Source organism: Monodelphis domestica, chromosome 1 (genome assembly GCF_027887165.1).
Source record: "Monodelphis domestica isolate mMonDom1 chromosome 1, mMonDom1.pri, whole genome shotgun sequence".
Classification (NCBI taxonomy): domain Eukaryota; kingdom Metazoa; phylum Chordata; class Mammalia; order Didelphimorphia; family Didelphidae; genus Monodelphis; species Monodelphis domestica.
Window position 1 is genome coordinate 174055743 of NC_077227.1, and position 21175 is coordinate 174076917.

The 21175-nt window shown below is 38.8% G+C and overlaps 1 long non-coding RNA gene across 1 annotated transcript; it reads right to left on the bottom strand.

Moving 5' to 3' along the window:
- Window positions 1–16958: 16958 nt before the first annotated feature.
- Window positions 16959–20764, bottom strand: LOC130458942 (uncharacterized). Its single transcript, XR_008918292.1, has 3 exons — window positions 20676–20764; window positions 17534–17587; window positions 16959–17125 (listed from the first exon to the last, which is right to left on the bottom strand). It is a non-coding gene; the product is annotated as an uncharacterized LOC130458942 (long non-coding RNA).
- Window positions 20765–21175: the final 411 nt, after the last annotated feature.

The window sequence follows — 21175 nt, forward strand, 5'->3', positions numbered from 1 at the left end:
ATAGACAATTTTAAGATAAAGAAATCAAAACTATTAATAAGCACATGAAAAAGTGTTCTAAATCTCTTATAATCAGACAGATGCAAATCAAAACAACTCTGAGGTATCACCTCACACCTAGCAGATTGGCTAACATGACAGCAAAGGAAAGTAATGAATGCTGGAGGGGATGTGGCAAAGTTGGGACATTAATGCATTGCTGCTGGAGTTGTGAATTGATCCAACATTCCGGAGAGCATTTGGAACTATGCCCAAAGGACACTAAAAGACTGTCTGCCCTTTGATCCAGCCAGAGCACTGCTGGGTTTATACTCCAAAGAGATAATAAAGGAAGAGACTTGTACAAGAATATTCATAGCTGCGCTCTTTGTGGTGGCAAAAAAAAAAAAAAAGGGAAATGAAGGGATGCCCTTCAATTGGGGAATGGCTGAACAAATTGTGGTATCTATTAGTGATGGAATACTATTATGCACAAAGGAATAATAAACTAGAGAAATTCTATGTGAACTGGAACAACCTCCAGGAATTGATGCAGAGTGAAAGGAGCAGAACCAGGAGAACTGGTACACTGAGACTGATACACTGTGGTACAATAGAATGTAATGGACTTCTCTACTAGCAGCAATGCAGTGATCCTGAACCATTCAGAGGGATTTACGAGAAAGAACACTATCCACATCCAGAGGAAAAACTGTCGGAGCAGAAATACTGAAGAAAAACAACTGCTTGATTACATGGGTCAAAGGGGATATGATTGGGGATGTAGACTCTAAATGATCATCCTAGTGCAAACATCAATATGGAAATAGATTCTGATCAAGGACACAAGTAAAACCCAGTGGAATTGTGCATTGGCTACAGGAAATGGTGTGGGTAGGGGAGGTAGGGAAAGAATATGATTCTTGTCCAAGGAATAATGTTCTAAATTGACTAAATAAAATTTTCAAAAAAAAAATCATTTGCTTGTCACTTTGTTCTAGGACCCAACAAATTACTTTGAAGTTTCAATAAGTTTTTCAACTTATAAGCACTACCAGGTGGAAGCCCACATTATATTCTTACCACTGCCCCAACGTTTGGGTATTCTCCCTTACATGCTCAAACACAGTTGAAAATTTTTTCAACTTCTTCACCAGAGACTGGGGCAAGTGAGGGAAATACTTCATTGGAAAAGGGAAAGAGCCTGTTTACCAAGCCAGTCAAGAAGTTTTGAATAGGGAAGTCCAAGTTTTCCACCACAAAGAATAAGCACTGAAACATATTTATTAGTTTCTTTTTTCATATTTCTTCAGTTCCTTCCCAATGAGTAATTCAATCAATAAAACATTTATTAATCACCCATTATCTTTCAGGAACTGCAACAGACATTGGGGACATAGAGACAAAAGTAAAAGAGACTCTTTTCTAAAGAAGTTTGTATGCAATGGAGATGGGAAATCCTATGGACACCATTAAATATAAAAATTCACTAATCCGTGATGTGTTCTCCAGTCTAATCCATTATAAATGCAAAGTAAATTTGAAGGAGGAAAGAATACCATCAGAAGGGAATCATGGAATGCCCTAGAACTGGAGATTTAAGGGAATCTAGGAATTCGAAAAGCTGGAAATGAGGAGAATATGTTTTGAAAGCATGTGGAATATCCCATGTAAAAACAGGGAAATAGAAGACAGACAACAGCCCATAAGCATCTAGAAATGGCCAATTATGTGGAGCTGTGGTTATGAGAAGGGGAATATTGTCCAAGAGGACAGTTAGCTAGAATAAGAGAGTAAAGGGCTTTGAATGAGTTCATGAGTCCTAGAGGCAATAAGGAGTTCTTGTTGGTTCTTCAGCCAGGTTCAGACCTAGCAGGAAGAGATAAGTACTTCAGGAATATCCTCTTAGCACCTGAATAGGTTTTACTGTTTTAGTTTTATCCCTCTTATTCTAGGTCAGTACTGAGTTTGTTTCTGATTTCTGCCTCTTAGACTTTCTGGTCTAAAGATTAAATTTTTAATTCAACTGTTCTTCCTACTTAGCTATACACAACCAACAGGAAAAGCACACCCTGCTGGCATTGCCCTCTGACGGATGAATGGAAACTATCTGAAGTTCATGAAGCTTCATCCAAGCTTTGATTGTAAGGTGACATCACCGAGATCTCACCTCTCTACTATTTTTACCTTTCTGCTTTTGAGACAATGAATTTCTCAGTGGCCCATGAAAGAACCTCTCCCCCCAAAAATGTCAGAGAGACTCAGTCAGGACAACTAAATATTTATTAAACTAAAATTTATGGAAAAAACATCCCACATTCTCTGGACATATCAGTTCTCTGTAAAGACGCATCCAGAAAAGATTGTCATGTCAAAGAACCTTGCTTTCTCCAATTTTACCACTCAATATTCAAGTGAGATACAAAGAAGATCAGAGTACAAATGAACTACAGAGATCACATACAAAAATTTGTCCTCCGATTATATAAAACATTAGATAAGAAAGAAATGTCCCACAAGAAGACTATGAAGGGCAATAAGAATAGTCAGTTTTCAAACCATTAGTTCTATGAGCTCAACACTGTAGTTGAATGAGGAATTATTCTTTCAATCAGGAAGCCATTTTTAAGCTCTTCCTATGATCCAGGTATGTATTGGGATATGAGTTATGGGAAAAAATAAAATAACTTCAGAGTAGTTCCTGCCTTCACAGTGCTTATGTTATATCAGGAAAAAAAAAGGGGAAAGTGAGAATTTCAGGTCATGGAAGTAGAAACTAAGGGACAATGATGAGTTCCTTAGAGTGAGGAGGGAAAAGTAAAATGCAGAGAAATGTTGTCATGGATGTATGAGGTACCTAAATGAGCCTCTTAATCATTCCTAGAAGGGAGGAAGATAAGCCTGACTAAACACATACTTTGGTCTTCCATTCACACAAATTACCTTGATTCTTGTAAAATAGATTTTACCTCTATATCTACAGTCAGGGAAATTGGCATCTAATTTCATAAAACAATCTGTCACCATAATTGGGTAGGGACTGATATGACAGGTTAATCCATTGGGACATTGGTGGTGCACATTAGAATTTGCACAGATATTGAGAATGGTTTGATTCATCTCATGGATGAAAGTGGTGAAATACACGCAGGAATTATGTATCTCTAACCCCCTCTGCTTCATGATCCCATTACAATATTTGGATGGGATTCTAGAGATATTGGTCCTGGGGTAATCCACATGGCGAGTCCAGAAATCCTGGGACTGGGAAACATTAGCAAGGTGCATGAAGGAGACCAGGAAAAAGATCCATATCACAGCACAAGCCATCTTGCCTTGGGGAGAGAAGAAAAATAAGGAAGAAGGAGCATCAAGTAGCAATCTGTGACTTCCCCTGGAACATCAGCTCTACAATCCCTTCATAGCTCAAACCTTGGCCACTTGAACTCCATTTCCAGTTTCCCTTCATTATGTTCTGTTGTTGTCCTTGCTAGATTACATTCCTTTCCCACTTATGTATCCCCTTTTCATATCATCCCTCCACATCTTAAACAATATTCCACTATACAGTCTTGGCCTTCAAATTTTCTAACTCCATTTAACCTGTCCTTGAATTGAAACTTTAGGGTGTTTGAAGAGTAGAGACAAAAAAGGAAAGAGCCCTCATTAATTTTCTCCCCCTCTTATTCCTAAGATGAGAGATCACTTCCATATTCCCTCCAAGATTAAATCTAAGAAGGACCACCAGAGAATCAAAGTTGGAGTAAAGACTACACAGGCCAAGCTCATGCCTGGGCTGCCACATTCAGGGAAGCTCTCTAAAGGATGCTTTTGGATTGCTATTTTTTATAAATGCACAGATTTAGTACCCACCAATTCCACTCTTCATGGCATTGAGCCATCAGTGTTGTGGAAAACAAGTCACATGGGATACTGGACATTTACAAACTGAGGAAAGTAGGAGGAATGAATCAGTTTCCCATTTTTCTTGGGATTGCGGAGGCAGAGAAAGATGTCCCAGCTCTGCTCAGAAAACCTCACTATAGGAAGAGAGAGATCTCCATGTATTCTAATATGCATATAAAACTAACTATTTTTTACATCATTAGACTGATAGATAACCACAGAATAGGCATTTGAAGGGGTCAACTTTTTTTTTTTTAATGATAAGCCTTTACTGTGTATTGGCTCCAAGGCAGAAGAATGGTAAGGGCTAGGCAATGGGGGTTAAGTGACTTGCCCAGGGCCATACAGCTGGGAAATGCCTGAGATCAGATTTGAACCTTGGACCTCTTGTCTCTAGGCCTGACTCTCAATCCACTGAGCCACCCAGCTGCCCCCTGAAGGGGTCCTCTTAAGCCTCAAGATGTAATAAAAAGCTGTAGGAGACTCTTCTCTTTCCTTCTTCATTTCTTTAATGGAATGATTATACTGATCTTCCTTCTCACTCCAGGTTCTCTATTCCTTACCACTTGATCAAAAAGGGATTCCTACCAATGTACCCCCTCCTGAGAATAACCTCAGCTGCCCTGTCACCTTCTGAGACTTTCTTCCCTCACCTGCTCTCTGTGCTCTGCCTTCTGCACATCCAGGATCCAGTTGGCCCCAGAGATGGGAAGAAGTCTTGGTCTCTCTCCCTTCCCAGTGTCCTTCTCTTATATGCTCCCACTGTGTAGGTGGGGCTGGATAGAGGTGTGGCCATGGTTTCAGAGAAGAAGTGATCTAAAGTCATTATTGTCCTGGGTTGTGACATGAAGTGATTCAAGTTAACCTGATCAGGAAAGGCATGGCCATTCCCCTTCACCCCAACTCTCATCTTCCACCTAACCTCCATCCACTCTGACTCTACCACCTACACTTTTTTTAGAACCCTTATCTTCCATCTTAGTATGAGTTCCAAGGCAGAAAGGGGGTAAGGGCTAGACAATGGGGATACGATGACTTGTCCAGGGTCAAACAACTAGGAAGTATCTGAGACCAAATTTGAACCCAGATCTTCCCATCTCCAGGCCTGAACTTCCACTGCTCTCCACAGAGCTTCCACTGCTCTCTACCTAGCTGCCTCCTACCACCTACACTTAGGAAAACAACTCTTCAAAACTTAGATTTTTCTGGAAAATCCAAACTCTCCCCATAACTGGGCCATAGTAGCATGATACAGCTACAGAAATAAGAAATTGAAAGTCAGGAATCCTTGTTTCATTAAGCAATTTTACCTCTTCTATCTCCTCCTGTGTTGCACTCTACTCATGAGGAAAACTCCTGATCCAATTCAAACAGTAGAGGAAATCAAGGTGCAATCTTTTGGACTTGGAAAGAAAATTGCCTAAATTCTAATTTTTGGTAAACATTTTTTATAACTCTTACCTTCTGTCTTGGAATCAATAATATGTATTGGTTCCAAGACAGAAGCACAGTAAGGGTTACCAATGAGGGTTAAATGATTTGCCCCAGGGTCACACAGCTAGGAAGTAGGAGGCCATATTTCAATCCAGGACCTCTGACCTCAATCCACTCAGTCACCCAATTGCGCCCCATTGGCAAACTTATGACTGCTCTTTGAGTAAGGTATAAGTTGAAATGGATGACCACTTTGTGCCTGTCCCAGGGAAATAAGGTAAAGATTATGCACCTAACCTAAAATGGAAGCCTAAAAATGAGTCTGTGTGTAGGTAGAGAAATAAAACATGGAATAACATTTTCCAAAGTTAGTCACAAGTTGATGGATCTAATTCTAGAAAAGTATTTATATTGAAATTTTAAATTTTTTATTATTTCCTTTTCAACAAAAGTATTTCCTCTACACCATTACATGAATTACATTTTCTGTTGTTATAAATTATGAATCCTTTCTTTTTTTAAATATATTAGTTTCCTTATTGATAAAGTTTTGTACATTTGCAATGATAACAGCCATAGCATATAATCCTCTTTATCCTATTTCCTTGCCTTTACATTGACTACTGTCTACTTCTGAATTGCTTTCCTGTCTTTGTTTTCATTTTTCTTCCAGCTAATGGTTCATCTACAATGTCTATCCAAGATGATGAACCATCTGTATTTATGTACTAACTCAATGGGATGCATATCTCGTTCAAGGCAATATGCAGTCACCAAACATTCTGTTTTGTGGGAAATGAAAGAATCATCACTGAGTAGTAGATAAAAAGATGTACTTGGGTGTCAGATATGGTTTCAAATCTTGTCTTGGGTATTTACTTGCTAAGTGGCCCTTAACAAATCATTTAATCACTCTATGCCTCTACAGTCTCATCAATAGGAAAAGGTAGATGGGTCTGAAGTTGTTTTAGCTCTCAGCCTATGATCTTATGATCATGACATTTCCTTCAATTATTTAAAAATATTGCTTTACATTAGACCATGAAGGGGTTTCATGACAAAAACCAGATTATACCAGACCTCACCTCAGGAACATCTTTATCCTTCTGTTTTTGTGTCATTGAATATCTCAGTGGCCTCTGAAAAAAAGAGATGGTGAAAGAAACTAAAAAACAACCATAGCTACTCAATCAGGAGAACCCAGAAATTATGGAAAGCAAAAGTTGAGGGGAAAAAATCCAACAGACCTCAAGTCTATAACTTCTCAGTAATTATCCTTCCATAGAAGATTATCATACCCAAGACCCTTCTGAATACCCTTCAAGATAAATGGTCCCTTTCCCAAGATGACTTTAGTCAGGGTGGATAGTCTTCTGCAACTTAACTTCCTCAAAGAAGTTGACCAAGATGCAGAAATTCTAAACTATGCTCTCAAAATACTGGAATTCCTCAAAGCTCCCCTCATTCCCCTATCAATTTGTCCCAACAAAACATCTTGAAACTTTAATAAGTTTGAGGGAGTCCCTTTTAAACATCACAAGGGGTAAGCCAGAGCTGGAAGTCTATGCCCTACATTTTTGCCACTGCTCCAAAGTGTGGTTCTCCTGTATATGTCCAAATACAAGCCTATTTTCTCACCATTTTCACCAAGGAGTGGGGGAAATGAGGGCAGTTCTCCATTCTCCAAGGGGAAGAATCTGTTTCCCAAACCAATTAAGAATTAATGAGTAGGGAACTTTTTTCCCACCACAAAGCATATTTGTCAATTTCGTTTTCCAGATCTCTTCAGTTTTTAATTAGAAATTCAATCAATAAAAATTTTATTAAACACCTGCTATCTTTCAGGAACTGTAATAGATGTTGGGAACTTAAAAGAAAAGACAAAATCTTTACCTACCAAACCTTCTCCCCTTGCCATATTCTAAAGAAGTTTATATACTGTGAGAGGGGGGAGACATGTGAACATCATTAAATGTAAAAAAAATTATTAAGGGAATGACTCAACAATCCATGAAGTGTCTTATGATCTAATCCATTACAAATGCAAAAAAAAATATGCAAAGTAATTTGAAGGGAGAAACAATACCAACAGAAGGGGATCCAGGATCCACCATTGGAGATTTAAGGGAATCTAGGAATTCTAAGAGGTGGAGATGAGGAGGCTATGTTTTGAAATAATGTGGAATATTCTGTGTGAAAAGAGGGAGCTAGGAGACACACCATTGCCTATTAACATCCACAAAAAAATTCAGCTGTGTAGAATTGAGAATGTGAAGTGAGCAAAATCCAACAGATAACGAAAATAAAAGAATGAAGGGTTTTAATATCAAACATAAATTGATGCTTTAATTTAGAGGCAATATGGTGTTCATGTTGGTTTTGCAGCTAGGTTGAACTTGTACTTGTACTTGCAGACTTGTACTTTAGGAATATCTCCATAACATCTGAATAGTAACTTTATTGTCTTCTTATTTCTATGCCTCTTTTTCTAAGTCAGTACTTAGCTCTTTATCTGATTTCTATGTCTTGGACTCCCTAATCTAGAGATTAAATTTTTAATTCTGCTATTCTTATTGTCTGGCTACACACACCCAGTAGAAAAAGCAAACCCTGCTGGCATTGTCCTTTGAAAGCTGGATGAAAACTATCTAAAATCAAAGGTTTATTCAAGCTTTGGTTGTGAGATGTTGTGTCCCAGTTCTCACCTCAGGAACATATTTATCTTTCTGCTTTTGTACCAATGGACATATCAGTGGTCTGTGAAAGAAGAAGTGGTGAAAGAACCTAAGAAAACATCCGTAGCCACTCAATCAGGACAACAAAGAAATTATGAAAAAATAAAATCTGAGGGAAAACAATCCAACAAATTGAGAAGTATATAACTTCTCAATAAAGACCCTTGAAGAGCAGATTGTCATACCTGAGACCTTTCCCAACTCCATTTCTTATCCTTACTCCACCACCACCACTTTCCCCCAGGTAAAAAGAAGAAAAAGGGCATAATGAAATTCACAGAATCCTTGCCAAAGACTTTCCTTCCATTTACAGAAAGCATGTGATTGAGAAAGGTCCCAAAGGAAGAATATTAAGATGTTTCCAAACCTTTAATTCTAATAGCCCCATTCTAATATCAAAGTCTCATAAAATTACCCGAATTAAGACTTAATCAGTCAGAATAATTATTAAGCTCTTCCTATGAGGCAAGTATGTGCTATGAGTAGATATACAAAAAACAAAAATGAAGGAGTCTGTGCCCTGAAGGTGATTACATTCTATAAGAAAAAGAAGAAAAGCGAGAAATTCAGGTGCAGTAGAGAAGCTAAAAAATAGTAAGGGGTGTCAGACTGCTGGGGGGAGATAAACCTGGAGGAAAAATTTTCACTGATGAGTGGCAAATAAGATCCAGAAGTGGGGAAGATAAATTTGCCTGACCATATGGTCTTATTGTCCAACCATGTAGATTACATTGATTCTTTTTTTAAAAAAACCTTTACCTTCTTTCTGTCTTAGAACCAAACCTGTGTTTTGGTTACAAGGCAGAAGAGTGGTACGGGCTAGGCAATGGGGGGTAAGTGATTTGCCCAGTCACACAGTTAAGAAGTGTGTGAGATCAGATTTGAACTCTTGGAAGTTCTATCTCTAGACTGGATCTCAATCCTCTGAGTCACTCAGATGCCCCAACATGGCCTTGATTCTTGCAAAATGGATTTTTTTTTAATCTATAGTTAAGGGGGAAAGCATGTGAGCTGACATAGCAGTCAGTGATGGTAACTGAATCAGGCTTCCAAGACAGTTTAGTCCATTAGAATTTCGGCAGGGCTCAAAGGAATTTCCACAGATATTGAGGATAGTGCAGTTTCTCTCATGGATGAAGGTGGTGAAATGTTTGCAGTAACTTCCCTCAGTCAGCCCTTTCTACTTCATCATCATATTAAAATACTGGTCTGATTTTCCTGAGACTTTGGTCTTGACACAGTCCGTATGGTGAAGTCAGAAGTGCTGGGCTTGGGAGAAGTTACTCAGTTCCAGGAAGAGGAGCAAGGAAAGGGTCTATGTCTCAACGTGTGACATGCTGATGAAAGAAAGAAAAATGGAAAAAGAACAGAAAATAGCCATCTGACTTTTCATGGGATACAAGTTCCTCATCCCTTCATAAATCCAACCCTCTCCTATACTTCCATTCCCACATGCTCTCACTATGTCCTCATCTCATCATCACTCTATCCTGTCTTATTCCTATCCCTCTTATATTTCTTTTCTCTCAGTGTTGTCTCTAAAAATCTGTGCATTTAGCTGTACATTTACTCTGTGATGTTAGTACTTGAGTGCAAACATAAAAGACTCCAATGAAAGAATTTGATTACTCTTCATTCCCATTGAAGAGAAAGGAAAACCATGGCTCCTTAGGAGGAAAGAGGTAGTGTCAGTAGTAGGTAGTGCTGTGGCTACCTATCTATTCACCTAGAGACACCAGGTGGTCCATGAACTCATAAACATACTGTCTCTTCTGACCCTATTATGTTGAATCTTTCTTTATCTTAGGGGAAGGAATATTGGAAATGGAAGGAACATATGGTCTTCAAGGGGTACCCAACATCCAATGACAAGACTCCATGGAAAAGGCTATACTAACTGAAAGCTGAGCCTGGCTCAGACAAAAGAATCTAAAAAGTACTCTGAGGCTCAGCTTAAAATAGTGGATCAATCCAACAGCCAAGAAGTTGTATCTTGTAAAGTAGGAAATCATTTGTCCATTGGTCCATTGTCCATGCTGCACTATAAAGTAAATTTGTTAGAAGGAATAATTATAGCACTCTCTTTAAGTCTGAGCTCTCTGTCCAGAAGGACAGAGGTGGAGAAAGGGAGAGTTTATACAAGATTAGAGGGATATTTTTGTATTTTTTTCTAGTGCTATCTTCTCAATAAACATTCCTTTTGAGAAATTAATTAATATTTATTGGTTATCATTAATAGCAGATATCAAATGGTCAAAATGACACTAATATCTTAATTACTGGATTGTATTAGGGAGACACTAATTGGCATTGGTCAAAATTGGAGAATAGAAACTAGCTATTGAAGAAGTCACTGCATCTCCCTATCAATTACGATTCCAATATGCAGGTCAGTACAAAATAAATATCAGATATTCAGATTTCAAAGATTCACTGCATTAGTATGCAGTGTCTATGTAAAGAGATTCCCTCCTTGGTTCTGTTTTCCCCACTATAAACCACACTTACTCTCATATGTTTTCTTGATGTGTTGGATATATTTCTACACTAAACTCTTTTTGTGTGTTCATCTTCCTTTTTCACATTTCTGATAAAAATTCTGGTTTATCCAGTACCTTTGCCTCAAATCTTCCCCCACGTCTATATTTTTTTCTGAAGCACCACAATTATGAAAATTTTAAGTTCTCTTTCTTCCTCCTTTCTACATGAATATTTTCTTTTTACTTTGTCTTTCCTTTCTCCTCTTAAAACCCCTCCTGAACCAATATATCTCATAGTTCTCTAAGCTTAAAAGACATTTGCTTCTCTTACCCCAATTGGCAGAAAGGCAATAATAATTTATTAAAAACCTACAGGGCAGCTAGGTGGCTCAGTGAATTGAGAGTCAGGCCCACAGACAGGAGGTCCTTGGCTCAAATCTGACCTCAGACACTTCTTAACTGTGTGACCCTGGGCAAGTCCCTTAATCTCCATTGCCTAGCCCTAACCACTCTTCTGCCTTGGAACCAATATACAGTATTGATTCCAAGATGGAAGGTAAGAATTAATAAAAAAAAAAAATGGAGGGTGGGGGAGCTAGGTGACTCAGTGCATTGAGAGTCAGGCTCAGAGATGGGAGGTCCTGGGTTCAAATCTGACCTCAGACACGTCCTAGCTGTGTGACCTTGGGCAAATCAATTAACCCCCATTGTGGAGCCCTTATTGCTCTTCTGCCTTAGAACCAATACCCAGTATTGATTCTAAGATGGAAGGTAAGGGTTAAAAAAAAAAAACTTACAATGTACCAAGCCTTGTGCTAACCACTGGGTATATAAATACCAGCAAAAAGAAATAAAGTCCCTGCCATCAAGGAGTTTCCATTCTAATGGGGAAGACAACATATAAAAAGCAGAAACAGGCAATAGAAAGGAATCAAGCATTTAATAAGCTTTGCCTGCATCTCTCTACTCTTTGCCTCCTTTCTAATTTTTTATATCATCTCCAACTGTGAGTACATTTATCATGTCTATATAAATGATGTCCATAATCACCAACCCTCTTCTCTCTCCTGAGCTACAGTCACGCATCAGCAGCTGTCTTTTAAACATATCAATTTGGATAAAAGGCAAGCATCTCAAACTCAACATGTCCTAACAAGAATCGCCTTTCCTTCTAAGACCTCCTTTATTGCCAAATTTCCTATTACAGCAGAACCTTATTTTATGTGACCAATATGTCCCAAGCCCCTGATTATTTAATAAGTATTTCTCATACAAACATACCTAGGTGCTTTACAACTTTTCTTAGGTTTATCAGAGTTACCAGCATCAGTACTCTTTAATTTTGGGGTCATTATTAATAACTAAATAGCATTAATGAAACAAAGAGAAGCACTGTTCTAATGTGAACATGACTCATTACAAGTCAGAAGTCTGGACAAAAACTGATGTAGGAGGCAATATTTGGTGTAAAACAATATAATGATTCACACTAATGTTTTTTTTTTTTTTCTGAGTGAGAATGAGCATGACTGGGCAAACTTCTGTGAGCAATTGTGCCACGTGGGGAAATGGTATAGATTTAGCACATAATTAAAATTTTTGTTTTGTCTATTTTTCTGACTGTTTTTTTTATTGCTAATCATGTGTTGTGTTCACATAAAATAAGGTCCTACTGTATTACTGAGAGTATCACCATCCTCCCAGGGAATCTGTCTCTCAACATTGCTTTCCTCCTCCATCTTTACTCACCCTTACCCCACCTACCATCATATCTCTTGTATGGTCCCTTCTCTCTTCTCACACAGCCACACCTCACTTAATCTATTACAATAAATAGCATCCTCACTGGTTTCTCAGCTTCAACTCTCTTCCCCCTCTAATCTGTCTTTTCATCAGATGACAAAAGTTTTTTTCCTAAAGCATAGGTCTAACTTTGAGACCTATGACTCAATTCAGTGAACTCCAGTGGATCCTTATTGTTTCCAGAAATAAATATAAAATTCTCATTCTAGCACTGAAGGCTTTTAACAACCTGAGCCCTTTCAGCATGTCTGGGCTTCTCACATTTTATTCTTTTCCACATACTCTATGATACTTATATGTAATTATGACTATTATTGATGACTATCACATGCAAATTTCCATTTAACTCCTTGTCTTTTCAGTCAATCCCTTATTCCTGAAATTTCCTCCTGCTTCACCTCTTATTCTTAGCTTCCCTGATTTCCTTCAAGATTCAACTCAAATTCTTTTACCAGCCTTCTCTGAGCACCACCCCCTGTCCCAGCCTCTCTTTGAGATTATCTTCTATTTATACTGTGTGTATATATATGCACAAAGACATATATCTTATCTGTACATATCATTATTTTGTTATCAGGCAGCTAGTGGTGCAGTGAAGAGAGACTCATCTTCCTAAGATCAAATTTAGCCTCAGATAATTACTAGTTAAGTGACCCTGAACAAGTCACTCGACCAAGTTTGCCTTAGTTTCCACATCTATAAAATTAGATGGCAGAGGAAATGGCAAACCACTCTGGTATCTTTGCCAAGAAAATCGCAAATGAGGTCATGAAGAGCTGGACACAAATGAAAAAATAAATTTCTTATCACCTTCTCCATTTAAGTGTGGGCTCCTTGCTAACAGGCAAATTATTCTCACCTTTCTTTGTATCTCCAATGTTCACATAGTAGCCAGGACACAGTAAATACTTAATAGCATTTGGTTCATCCTTCATTTTGAAAAGGACCGATGATATCATGAGACAATGTTTTGAGTCACTTGTAAATTAGATTTTAGTGGGGCAGAATTGGGCAAAGTTGTTGGCCTTGCTCTGTATTGAATTATTTCTATACCTGGGGTTTGAATTAGAGGCTCAAAACAGTTTTTTTTACATTTATAAACATTCTTTTGTTCTTAGGAATGCCAAGGAATATTCCCACTCACCCCAAGCCCGGTATCTAGAAAGGGGCAATAACAAAACTCATCTTGCTCAGTAAATAAGAACTAGACTAGGAGTTATTACTAACGGCATAACACTAAAAATGTGATTGCCCACCATCACCCCAGGATGAAGAAGGGTTGAGAGTTTTAATGGACCAACTGCCCAATGGCTATTTGTCAATTAGAGGTGTCTTGGGAGGTCCAAGGGAGAGGCTGAATAATGAACTCCCAAAATTATCTATTTATGGATCTAAGAGAGGGGATCTTGAAGTCTTTGATCACCAAGAGGGATCACCCTACAATTAACTTATTGATTAATGTTTACTTAATCAATAAATTGGTATTCTTGCCCAGAAGCCAATCCCTTGGGACTTTTCCCTTGGAACTTTTAATTGTCACTAAGTCCAATGGCAAGACAAAAGTCAGGATGATGTATTAGATGACCTTGGCATCTTTGATATCTGGCCTAGCTCTAAGTGTTCCACAGTACCTTCTTCAGTGGCATTCACAGAGCTATTGGAACAAATTATTTTTGTCTGCCCATTCAGCTTGGTGTAGAGATCTCCCTAAAACATCAACAGGTTTGACTGAATGGGCAGATAAAAATAATTTGTTGCCAATTATTAAAATAATTTTATAGCCAAGTCTTGTCCCCCTAACAAAGGTACTATGTCTCCTCAGAGAATAGTTCTGGGAGATGGAGGACACCCACTGTCACTTCCCTTCAGAAACCTGGGGTCACCCCACTATCAAGGAGAGATGTTGTTCCTTGGGTTAGGAAGTTTGGATCCTTAGGATCTTGAGCTAACCTTCCCCTTTTGGAGAGAGATGTGATTCTCCCCAAATCTTCTGTCCCCTTTCCTGGCATCAGAAACCAACCAGATCTAATTCTTAAGTAATAAACAATTTATTTGGGTTCACACAGGGAATAAGAGGTAGGCAAGGAAAGTGGGGAGTAAGAAACCCTAACACTGGTCCCCTCTGGCAGGCTTCTCCCTCTCCAATTTCTTGGGGTTCAAGACTGAGTGCCTTGAACCCTCCTCTGGCCAGCTGCTGGTTGATCCCTATTCCTCAGCTAACTAGCTTTTTTTTCTCAGGAGTCTAGGAACAGGTCAGAGAGAGAGAAATCTCAGGGAAAGATCTGAATGGCTCTGGCCTGCGTGAGTCCAAATCAAAACCCCCTTTAAAATCCAGGTAGTTGTTCCTGAAGAGTCCTAGTGGAGGTATTTTTCGGTCCCAGAAGGAATAACAGATCCCAAACCGATGGGCTCTTTCTCAGCTTCCAGGAAAACCTACTTACTCCTCCACCTCCCAGGCTGGAAGACCATTGACAATTGGAGCTTCTCTCCCTCTGCCCCTCCTCCGTTGCTCTTCAGCTGATCTCTCCTTCAGCTTGGCTTCTCATTGCAACCCTCTGGATCTCTCTTTCTTACATTAATTACACTGGGCAACTCACATTGCTAGGGTTGCATCTCTAGGTAATTGGCTTGCCTCACTGTTCTTCAACTTAGTTTTTGGAGTTTTCCTGTGAAACACTACTACCATATACTAACATTGTCCTCTTCTTTGGGGCTTCTGCTTTGCCAAGAAATTGTTGCCATATGCTAGATCTGAAACTTACTACTGGGATTTCTTTCTCAAAGAGATTGGTTTCACTCAGCTAACTTGGTTTGGGTGGAGGAACTTAAGCAACATATTTTTAATTTTGGGAGGATATACCCAGAGTCACCCCTGTAAGCATGAGAAAAAGTCACCATCAGATAATTATTAACACATTTCTCTGTACCATTCACCTGGATAACTGGAAGTTTATCTGTCTCTGCCCTCTTTCATCACAAACTCCAAATTATATGGTTTAGAGAAAATAAAGCTATAACCAAGTCAGAGTAACTAAGCTTTTGTCCTAATGTGATGGGACTCCATCAAAGAAATCCTCCAAAGACTTACAACAAGCATAAGACTGACTGTCCCTCTCACCCAACCAGGTCTAAGCTGCCAAATGCAGGATCCGGTCCTCCCTCTCAAGCACTTTCCCAGAAATGACCACCTCATACCATTCCTTGCTCTTCTTCTTTCTCAAGAATTTAATATCAGTTGGGGAGCAGGGTGAAAGAAGATAACAGGGCTCTCTGAGAAAGAATTCTTTTCTTAGGGTCCACTAGATTTCATGGAATCTAAACTTGGGAGAAAAAAATTATCTTTTATTTTCACTGATCTCCAAGAGAAATTTAGCATTTTCTTCAATTATTTAAAAACATTTTCCTAAGGAGGGATCCATAGCTTCACCAGGTTGCCAAAGGATGCCATGACACAAACAAAATTAAAGATATCTGCCCATGAAGAAGAACTTATGCTCTTCCAAGATGACTTTAGACAAACTGGACTATCTGCTGTCACTCCACTCCCCCAAAAATGTTCTAGAGCCATAAAAATAACCTTGAAGCTTACTAGTCTTCAAGTAGGTACTTGAAACACTATGTGGGGCAAATTAAATGTGGGAGTCTACCTTACTTTTCTGCAATGTAGCAAAGTTTCTGTGTCTCCCTCATGTGTCCAAATACAGTAAAATATGTTTATCAGAGATAAGGGAATGGTAGGACATTTCTCAGGTCTACAAGGGGAAGAGGAATTCTTAAGAAAGAATGCACATTTAGATCTCAATGTCAGTTTCTTTTTCTTGGTCTCCATCTTGGTGTTTGAATCAATCAGTAATATAATGATCTAAGCATTTTTAAAGCATGTACTTTACTCAAGACACTGGCTAGGTGCCAGGGACACAAAGACAAAAGGAAAGAAGTCTTCTGTCTAAGGAAGCTTACATAAATACAAGATGTATAAAGTGGATATCACTAAAGGCAAAACAAGACACATGGACATTAGTAAATACAAAACTTAGGTAGGGAAAAGACTTACTGGTTTATGGGATATCTATCCTTCAATAATACCCCATTATCTAATTAAAGTAAATTGGGAAGAATGGACAATAATGACTGAAGAGAATCAAGGGCATCAATATAATCATTTGAGATGTAAAGATAAGTATGGATTCCATGAAGTAGAGATGGGAGGAGGGTTGAATGTATGTAGAATTGTTTGTGAAAAGATATGGAGATGGAGACAGAATATTGCCTATAAGCAGCATCAAATGGGCCAATTTGTGTGGAAGTAAAATTAAAGAAGAGGACTGATGAGCAGTGGAACAGTGAGCTAGAGCAAGGGAGCAAAATGCTTTCAACATCAAACTTGAGCTGGTATTTTATCCTAGAAGCAATAAGGGATTCCTGGAAGCTTTGTAGCCATGGTCAAAACTAGCTTGGTTAGAACTATACTTTAGAATATCCCTAAAGCACCTGAATGAGTCATTATCTTCTTATCTCTATGTCTTTTACTATGGACAGAATGCCTTGTTTCTGATTTTTTGTCTTCAGGCATTTACATTCTAGAGATTAATTTTTCCATTTGACTCTTCTTCCTGCCTGACTATTCACACTCAATGGAAAAATTACACCTTGCTGGCATTGTCCACTAACTGCTGAATAGAAATTATCTGAAATCAAAGAAGGTTCATCCAAGCTTTGGTTGTGACATGTTGCCTCTCAGTCCTTAGAACCATACTTATCTGTCTGCTTTAGAATCTTCTCAGTAGCCTGGAAAGTAAGACAAAGTGAAAGCAAAGTCAAGTTATGTTTGCAGTTAGGACTAATAAAAATTAATTTTTAAAAATTTACATTCAAGTTTATAATTTGAAGAAGAAAAATTCCCACAAGCTCAGGTACATTACTTTTCTGTAAAGGCCTTTACAGATCTAATTGTTAAGGAAGGAATTCCTCCCACAAATTTTCTTTCCATTCCTTCACCACCATAGTTCCCACAAGAAGAGAAAGTAAGGGAGAAGTGAAATAGAGAGTTCTTATTAAAAGATTGGCCCTCTGCCAGCAGAATGAGTTAGGTACAGAAAAAGGCCCCAAAAGAAGAAGCTAGTGATGTAGTGGATAGAGTGCCTTGAGTCAGGAAGAATCATCTTAATGAATTCAAATCTAGCCTCAGATACTTACTAGCTTTGTTGACCACAGGTAAATCATTTAATTCTGTTTGCCTCAGTTCCTCATCTGTAAAATGAGATGGAAAAGGAAATAACAAACCACCATAGTATCCTTGCCAAGAAAACCCCAAATGGGGTTACAAAGAGTTGAGCACAACTAATAGACCAAACAACAAGAAGAGTAGGTCTTCTTCCAAGGATTTAATTCTAAGATCCCCACTCTAATATCAAGGTCCCCATAGGTAGATGAAGATTTTACACTAGATTATCTATACTATATCACATCCGTAGCTTATCTATACTAGATTATATTACTATACCATTCATGCATGCATTTTTCATCTGTTCTCTCCATACCCTTGACCCATTTCATTCTTCTTGACTTGTTGTTTAGTAGATTAAATAACCTCCTGACCTCCTTTAGAGTTTCCTTGTGTAATAAGGGATTATTTGAATGGTAAATGATAACTAAAGATCAGAGCTGTTAATCTTCTTCCTTCCTCCCTTCCTCCCTTCACCCTCCCTTCTTCCCTTCCCCTTCCTGATGATTCTTCTATTGGTTTCTTTAAATCAACTCAGGGTGAGTTTTAAGATATCTCGAATAAAATACTCCTTCTCTTCTCTAAATTAAGTAAGGGTTTTATTAGGGAAGAAAAGAAAGATAAGAAATGAAAGGAAAGAGGGTTTGGGGTTTCCCTAATACTAGAATAAGTCTTAGGTTGGAGGATGGTGGGATATAGTTCAATTTGAGAAAATGAGCTGACAGGTCTTGAAGTTCAGCCACTGTATCATAACAGAGCAAGTCAGGGAGAGCTGGACTTTTGTCCTTCTATTTTCTGTCTCCAAAGCCAAGAAACCCTTTTCCTTTCTGTCTTCAAAGCCAAAGACCTCAGACTTCCTTTGGTCTCCCAAGCAAAGAGAGCCAGTTTCAGTTTGTTCTGATCCTTCCTCAACCCTCTTTTCTGAACATCATTCCAAATATTCTCCTTTTGAGTGACAGCTCAGCAGTCTCAGTTATTGCATCTCTGTTGCAGGCTTTTCCATTTTCTTATTCCACACCATCACACTTGGCAAAGATACTGAAGTGGTCTGCCGTTTCCTTCTCTAACTCATTTACAGATAAGGAAACTGAGGTAAATAAGGTTAAATTATAAATTGCCTCGGGTCACACAGCTACTAAGTGTCTGTGGTCAATTTGAACTTAGGTCTTCCTGATTCCAGTTCCAGCCCTCTAGCCTCTGTGCTACCTAGATATCTCAAAAGACAAGTCCCTGATTGGGCTTGCAAATCGTTTAATCCAATGTATTAAATCTAGTCATTATTTGAGTCTAGGGTAACCAGAGGATGGGGACAGAGTTGCTCAAGGAAAGAGACATTATTTCTCTCCATTTTTGTCTTGCTACCCTGAAAGATCACTATCATATTGACCTTGTATGCATCCAAGTATGTGGATAGAATTTGCTCCCTAGGACTCTCTTACTCAGTATTACATTTGTGTGCTTACACTATGTTCTGACATAGGAAGGATATATTTTGGTGTGACCCCGTCTCTGCCTCCCTTGCTAACTGCCTGGGGGCCCTTGCTGAGCCTCTAGCCACCCACCCACTGCTTCTCTTGAGCACACCGGCTGGGGATCCTTGGAAGCCATTTTCCTGCATGGAGGGTGAGGTATTAATCTCCTTCCCCATCCCCCCATGTGGGTCTCAAGTACTTGTTAGCTTGGAGCTGAGGCTGCTCTTAGACTACTGCATACACTCTTTGCTCCCCCTGTGCAGAGTAGCACAGTTTGGGAAGCCCTTTCCACGCGGACCAGCCCCATCCCCATTAAGTTTCCAAGATGATTTTAAACTAACCCAAGGAAGCTTTCACAGCTTCTTTTAGAGCTCAAATCCCAACAGCCTGGATTCTATACCCATAAAACCAACTCAGCTAAGCAGTTCTGAGGAGTTTTGTTTCATTATGCCTAAAATAAAAAGCTTTTTCTTTTTCTTGTTGTCCCTCCTAAATCCAGTGTCCAGGTAATGCTTTAACCCTGTCTTCCATTCAAGGGCAGATTGGGGCATGTCTTCATCTACTAGCCTTGTGAGGCTTTTGCTCCTAGCCAATACATACTAAGGTAGCACCGCCTCCAAACAGGAAGTAGAATTGCAACCAATTTAATGATTTGATTTAAAAGCATGGCCTACTCTATGAAAGATCAGTGCGTTACCACAGTTTTAGAATATCTTTTCTTACTACTGTTCCTGGTTGTACTTGTATCAATAGGTACCTTGCTGTTTGCTTGAGTAATCTCAAGATTCAGAAGGGTGATTCATCCCCTTTACTATCTAAGCATCCCCAACCTCTGCAACACATCCAATATGGGGTTCATCCACACTATTCTCAGTGTGGAAATCCCCCTCAGTATGGGGGACCCCAGAGGTGTGATCAAAGGAATCTTGATGGATGATGAAACTCAGGAGGGGAAGGAACCTCAATGAATCTGGAGATGAATTTTAAGCCTTTTCAGACGCCATTGCCTTATTGATGTTAACTGTTTCAGTTTGTTCCCCTCCTAATAGTGAAGAATTCTCTGTAACACAGCTATCAGAATTGAAGAAAATGACTCTTGAATTGATTGCTCACATATAAAACCTTCTATTAGCACTGAGTGCCTTTATCCTGTCACACTTATTGTATTTGCTGATTGTTTGCTTTAAAATTCAATTTTGTTTTTTAAGTTTACATGTTAATCTAATTAATCTAATCTAATATATTCCATTACACTATGTCATTTTCAGTTTCTACATTTTGTCTTTATTTGTACCCTCCCCCTATGACTGGACTGCAGAAAATACCATTTTAAAAGCCCATAAACAACTTGGACAAACCCTTTTCCATGGTAAAACCATAGGTCCTTAGGGATGCTGTGTTTGTCACCAGATCCCTCAAGGTCACATGTTGCCTTAATGGCCTTTTGTTCCTTTTTGCCTTTGTTAATTGTCATATAGATGATGATGGATGGACTCCATCACACTGGTTATAAGCTGTATCAGTAACCTTTGGAGAACTTAATGAGCTAAAGAAAAAAAATCTCAATTGATTTTAACAGGGCTTCAGAAGGGATTTTCAGATATCTAGGAGCACTACTACCTCTGACTGATCATTTGCCTACCTTTGAGTTGTTTGTAACAAGAGGTAATGATCCATTTAGTAGATGAAGTGAAGTGCAATAGCACTATTGTATTCTCTACCTCCACATTTCTAAAAATGTAATGGATGAGAAATCAGAAGTGATTTTTCACTATTATATTCATCATCTCCACATTGCAATGGATGGAACATATAAATGCATGCCTTTTATGGTTGTTATAGTATCATACAAGAAAAGGGAGTCTTTCCCAAGGGACTTGGTTAACCATGGACAGGTTTGGGTTTTTTGTTTTATTTTGTAACTCTTCAACTTAATCTACCCTTTGTAATCAAAAGAAATGACCAAAACCAAAGGAAAACCCGAGATTAAAAGAAGATGGACCCAGGAAAGGCAAATGGAACATTCAGGAAGCTGGTAGGGGGAGGGAGAATTGAGAATTCCATGGAAGATTCAAAAGCAGAAACTGTTGGCCAGAGCTGATTCTGGTCACTCTCTTACCAAAAACTCTGAAGAGAGCTAGG